This window comes from Coenobita brevimanus, chromosome 60, assembly GCF_032717465.1.
Source record: "Coenobita brevimanus isolate Jiangsu-jjx chromosome 60, ASM3271746v2, whole genome shotgun sequence".
In the NCBI taxonomy this organism is placed as follows: Eukaryota; Metazoa; Arthropoda; class Malacostraca; order Decapoda; family Coenobitidae; genus Coenobita; species Coenobita brevimanus.
Window position 1 is genome coordinate 9,416,160 of NC_137013.1, and position 6,618 is coordinate 9,422,777.

Below are 6,618 nucleotides of genomic sequence, written 5' to 3' on the forward strand. Positions count from 1 at the left end.
GAGAGAGAGAGAGAATAAGGATGACGACGAGGAGGAAGAAGAGGGAAAGAGGATAAGGAGGGGGGCAATTATGATTCTGCAGCTCAGTCTTTTTTTATTGATCATTCGAAGTCCGTCTCGTCGCTAAATTGGTTTTTTGTGCAGTGTTGAATACTCGATTATCATCCTTTGGCATCACACCTATTTCGTCTAATTTTTGTTGCGTATTAAGAATTGATTTCATGATTCTCCTGCAAATCTAATATATAGTCTTTCTCGCTGTCAAGTCTATTTTGTTCATGTTTTTGCAACTGTACAGATTGTTTTCATTGGTTTTAGTGTACGGCTTGTTTTACTTCCTTCCTTTCTTCTCTTTCTCTTACCCCTTTCTTCCCCTTTCCCTTTTGTTTTTCTTTGTCCCTCCCTCACCCTTTCCCCATTTTTTTTAATTTTTGGTTCGCTTTTTCCTTTTTCCCTTCTTCCTTTCTCTTTCCTTTTCCTGTTCTCTTTCTGCTTCTGTTTCTTTTTCCCTTTTCTCCTTTTTCCATTGTTTCCCTTTTCCTTCTGTTTTCTTTCCCTTGCCCTTTCTTTTTCCCTTTGCCTTTCCCTTTACCTTTCTCTTTTGATTTTTTTCATACACAGTACAGTATACTGTTTTTCTCTAAATCTTTGTAATAGTAATTATTTGTTCATTTTTTTTTTTACCAATCTCTCTTTTCCCTTTCCCCACTACTTTGGTGTTCTTCTTAAATTTCTTGTATCTTTCTACTTTTTCACTGTTTCTTCCCTTTTTTGTATCTTCATAATCCCTTTTCATTATCTCCTGTTTCCATCATCTTTTTTTTCCTTCTTCCCTATTTTTTTTTCATCTTATCAATTCGTACCTCTCTCTCTCTCTCTCTCTCTCTCTCTCTCTCTCTCTCTCTGCTGTCTCTCAGAGGTCTTCCTGTATTATTGTCTGTTTCGTTGTCTTTGTCTATTTACTTTACCCTCTTTTCCATTACAGTATTTTCTTACCTTTAGTTTTTCTCTCTCTTCTCTTGTTTCCTTCGCGTATGAATTTATCTCCCAAGCTAAATAAAATCTTTGGAAGTCCATAAGACCCAATACAAAATACAATATTCTTTGTGTATTACTAAAGCAAATTGCGATTCTTACATCCGCGTATGTGAGTTATTCACATCGCTGACTGCAGCGATGCTGGCTCTTTATGGCCAGGGTTCGAATTCTGATCCCGGCAGCTTGTGTCACTGGACTCAGGAGTCCATCTACCCTTTAATGATGGGCAGGTATAACTGGTATTCACAGAAACATCTAGGGGAGGTAAGTGGACCTGGATGATGCAGTGGCCTTGTGTCCCAGGACATTGAGTGATAAGCCTGGCATAGGTTCAAAGGTATAAGCTACGGAGGTGATCACTGCGGCTAAGCGCCTCATGGCGTATACCCTCACCTTTACCTTCATAATTTAGGGGATTATCCATCGCTTCACTACAATGATGTGTGTTTATATTTAATTCTTGTTTTGCCAGATTATCTTACTGATCTTTGGACAGACGGGCGTCATACTGGGTTCATAAAAACTGGATAGATCCTCCTGTTCCAAAGTGTGTCCAGATGTGAATAAATCTGTCCGGTGATCGTACTTGTGACATAAACGCCAAGCACTGCATTACAGCCTGGAGTCTCATGACTGTGGTAATACACACACACACACACACACACACACACACACACACACACACACACACACACACACACACACACACACACACACACACACACACACACACACACACACAGAATGAAAGAAGAAGGCATAAAAACGAACGGGAGGTAAAGATAAGCAAGAGAGAGAAATGGAAGTTGAGTGGAGAAGGGAAGGAGGGAGAGAAGAAGAGATAAAAGACAAAGGATGGGCGGAAGGAGAAAGGGAGAGAGATGAGAAGAAGGTAGAGGGATAAAGCATGGAGAAAAAATATAGAAAAGAGAAACGGAGAAAGGCAGAGAAAAGGGATAAGGGCGAAAGGAAGAGGAATAGAATAAGGGCAGAAATAACGGGAAGAAAATGATATGTAAGAGAAAAACAAATATGTACCAGGGAAAGCGGGCGAGATAATAGAAGAGGAATATATCGCGAATGGAAGAGATGTGAGAAACGACGGAAGCTGAAAGGTGAGGGGGAAGAGAATGGAATGAAGAAAGGAATGCATCAAAGGAATACTGAACAGGGGAACAGAGGAATGGAGAGAGAGAGAGAGAGAGAGAGAGAGAGAGAGAGAGAGAGAGAGAGAGAGAGAGAGAGAGAGAGAGAGAGAGAGAGATTTGATTTTTTGAGAAAGACAACTTGATAATACGGGATATTACGAGAGAGAGAGAGAGAGAGAGAGAGAGTTCTGCATCGTGTTGCTTACGAGTAGCGAGTATTAGAAGGTAAGATGAGAAGACGACAACTTATATATAGTTTGACGTTTGTTTATAGTTACCCTTCACAACAAGGGATGCTTCTCGAGTTGAATTACATCGTTTGGCGGCAGCAACAATTAATCGTGTCATCGTAATTAAGGGGTTTATGTAATTGAATCCTACCCAGTTATATCACCAAGAATTTAATATAAAGACATAATTGGGCATCATTGTACTGAAGGAATTAATGAAGGCCGTTTCTAACTCCTCCAGACAAGGGAGCTTTCCTTAGATGAACTGTATGGTCTGGCGATGGCATGAATGTAATGCATTATTCTTCGTTGTACAATGGGGGTAAGTACTCACAATGGTAATATACCGTAGCCGATTAAGCATGAGGTGTGTCCCTTGGGCTGAATATAGTAACTTGTAGTACCGGTAACTAAGTGGACTATACTTTTTAGGGCTCATTCATATCCAAGGTCCTAACCCAGTAGAAAAAAGTGGCGGTAGCCACAAAAAAAATATATTATTTGATTCAGACACTATTCTTTGAAAGATATATTTGATGCTGGGTAACCTGTTTGTCTAGTCGAGTAGGCCCATCAATCGCAGGCAAGTATGCTCCCCTGCAAGGTCATCCCGTGCAATGAACCACTATCCCTTTGTTTCAGACAGCTTCTCATCACAGCAAGGCGCAGAGAAAAATGTGGAGGTTTGGTTTTCAGATGGATACAGCATTTGTGTCTCTCCACCTAGTTAAGAGGGGCACGACAGAAGGCTTCACATTACCCTACTGTTTGGCTATAATGTTCACTACCCAGCACATGACGCCACGCTACTCCCCTTGACACAGCATGAGCACCAGTATTCACACTTCATGTTGAATGAATGGCAGGCATTCACATATAGGACTAATGGGGCGACATTAGCAAGGATGTTTTGGCCCAAACCATAAAAACTGCGAGTTCAGGGAGTCGAGCTGCGATTCATTCGTCAGACTTTCCTGCCTGAGCTTCAGCCATCTGTACTGTTTAAAATCCCGACTGTCATTCTTGGCGAAACCCAATTCAGGCGTTTGAATGCCGCGACGGTCGCTAGACTGGCCGAAAGTACACTACAGTGAGCCTAACAGCGCGAAAATTTGTATGTTTCTTCTGTTTGATAAACCGACACATTACTAACTCCTATTAAACGATAATATTTTCATACGAATTGTGCATATATAAGTTAGAACTAGTAAATGGTGAAGCTAGAACATATAAAAAGATGCAGTTCCAAGTAAGATTCCGTGTACTGTATGTATTCCACATAAATTATAATATAGCCTCCTTATGCTTTTACTGCACTTTAATGAAGTAAGTGTTGAAGATATCCAGATTCGAATTTTTGCGGGAAGGGTGAATTGCGTAACTTTTCCATGGGAATTTTTTTTTTTTTTTTTTTTGCCTGGTCACCAATCAGAAGCCATACAAAGGTATATTCTAGTTCTGTGCACCTCTACATATGTAGTAGAACATCCTGTGTTTCAAAATCTATGTTGCAAGATGTACGGTACAAATAGAGATATTACAGAATTATTTTTAGCATTGAGATTGATGTGTCTATATATAAAGCTGGTGGAATGGTGACATCCACTGTAGCACCAGCACAAGAGGGATGCAGTGATTCTCCAGTATGTTCATCAATTTCTTTCCACATCTATCATCCAGCCATTACCAGCAGACCATGTTGAGAAATCTAGGTTATCAGAATTGTGTACAGTCACAGTTTTTCACTTAGTTCTTATATATGACAATATTCTTTCCATATACTGCTGCCAGCTGATCTGCCAGTTATTGCTATAAATTTCCAGGTTAACTCAATAAGGTTACTCCTCTGATGCTTACATTACTACTTTATATCTTCTCTTCAGAAAGTGTACACTGATTCCTTAAGTTACTTGATACAGTGTTATTAATACCACAGTCTGCTGCATAGCCTACCTTCGCCTCTTTTCCCAAATTCCATCTCTACAGTACTTTCATCCAACCCTGTTTTATCCATGTTAAATTGCTTACTGTACTGCCCTCCCCACTTTTTTGTTAAACTGTTCCTTCATTATATATTTATTTTCGTAATGGATGGGTTCATTATGATGTGGCAGGGGCAAACCAGCTCTGCTGTCGGACCCTGCTGCGGATGTCGCTAATGGACTGCGCAGATGACCCTCGTGCGGTGTTGTGCTGTGAAAATCTATCCATTCTCCCCTTGAGAGTAAGATACGAATAAATGTGTGTGTGTGTGTGTGTGTGTGTGTGTGTGTGTGTGTGTGTGTGTGTGTGTTCTATCCATTCTCCCCTTGAGAGTAAGATACGAATAAATGTGTGTGTGTGTGTGTGTGTGTGTGTGTGTGTGTGTGTGTGTGTGTGTGTGTGTGTGTGTGTGTGTGTGTGTGTGTGTGTGTGTGTGTGTGTGTGTGAGTATATTGCGAGTGTGTCGTCCCGTCTCGGTTATCCTCCTATCTTTGGGGGAAGTGGCCTAGGTAGATGGATATTGTTTCCTCTTTCTCATAGTCACTACTTAACTACTCCTTCCATACATTTGAGTAACATTTCATCCAGACCTACATTCCCTGACTCACCGTTTCCAATCCACTCATCTATTTCAGTAACTCTGTTTTCCATCGAATGAATATTTTTTTTCTTTATATATGCATCGGGTAGGCCTATCCCTTAGGCCTGACTTATATAAGTATTAAAAACACTTGGGACTGAAAAATCTTTTAGGATGTAGATTTTTTTTTTCACTGTATATTATACGAAATGATCCACAGTGTTTTACAAATCCTTTTTAAAACTAACACATTTATTTAAACCAAAGTACTTGCCTTAAAATTTAGGTACTCCATTGAAATATGTAAGTACTTTAGGCTACCTCTTCACCAAGCAATTCATTCTCTTGCCAATGGTAACTTTACAGAACTTTACTGCACCAAACTATTTAGCCTCATGCCCAGATGAACTAAATGTTTCAATGAAGCATTTAGGTGAATGCATATATCTGTTAATATTAATGAAACAGTTTTATATATATATATATATATATATATATATATATATATATATATATATATATATATGCGAGAAGGATGTCTGTTGAGCAAGGAAGAGTGGCTGTGCGTGACAGAAATAAATGGAGAGAAATTGTGAATGAATAAGTGATGACGCAGCCCTGAGGGGATATTCTCCCGCATTTGGTCTGATCAGCTAGTCAGGTCAGGTGCGGGTAAGGGGATGGGTCTGTTATGATGTGGTAGGGGTAAACCAGTTCTGCTGTCGGGCCCTGCTGTGGATGTCACTGATTGCATTGCGCAGTTGACCCTTGTGTGGTGTGATGCGATGAGGATCTGTCCGTTCTCCCCTTTGGGGCTAAGATGCGAATGAATGTGTTTGAATGGATGAGTAAATGGAGAGTGAGTCGTCCTGTCTCGGCTACCTCCCTTTCCTTGGGGGAAGCAGCCTAGGTATATAGATAGATAGATAGATGTATATTATATATATATATGTATGTATATTATATATATATATGTATGTATATTATATATATATATATGTATGTATATTATATATATATGTATGTATATTATATATATATGTATGTATATTATATATATATATATATATATATATATATATATATATATATATCCAGTAATGCAACCTTAAGTACATGATCACAAAAAACCTGAAAAATACCAACCAAACCTACCGTTTACCAACATTCACCTAATATCTGCAGTTCCTGCCATATTATGAGATACTGCAGATACACTCCTCTTATTCACCACACACTTCTTTAGCCTCACGTTGAGTACACCGCTTCCCGTCCGATCAGCGAAGTTAAGCAACGTTGGATCTGGTTAGTACTTGGATGGGTCACCGCCTGGGAACACCAGATGCTGTTGGCATAACGTTCTCCCTACGTGTCAAGTGGGGTTGGTGGAGGATTAGTGCCCCTCCCTGTAAAACAATTAACTCTAAGCCCTTGGCCACCCCGTTTGGGATACATGGCGTCTGGCAATGAATGAATGAATGATGAATATAAATAATAGTAGTGTACGCAGCAAAGCGCTGGCTAATTTTCTTAGATGTGTGACTGCAGTTACTGCAACAAGAATCACCTACACATACACTTCAAGTGGCATCTCATTTTTTAAGATATCAAGTTTATATTGATTTTCACTGACAAGATG

At 39.6% G+C, this 6,618-nt stretch overlaps 1 pseudogene; it reads left to right on the forward strand.

The window, feature by feature from the left end:
- The first annotated feature begins 6,217 nt into the window (after window positions 1-6,217).
- On the forward strand, window positions 6,218-6,333 carry LOC145403453 (5S ribosomal RNA; annotated as a pseudogene).
- Window positions 6,334-6,618: the final 285 nt, after the last annotated feature.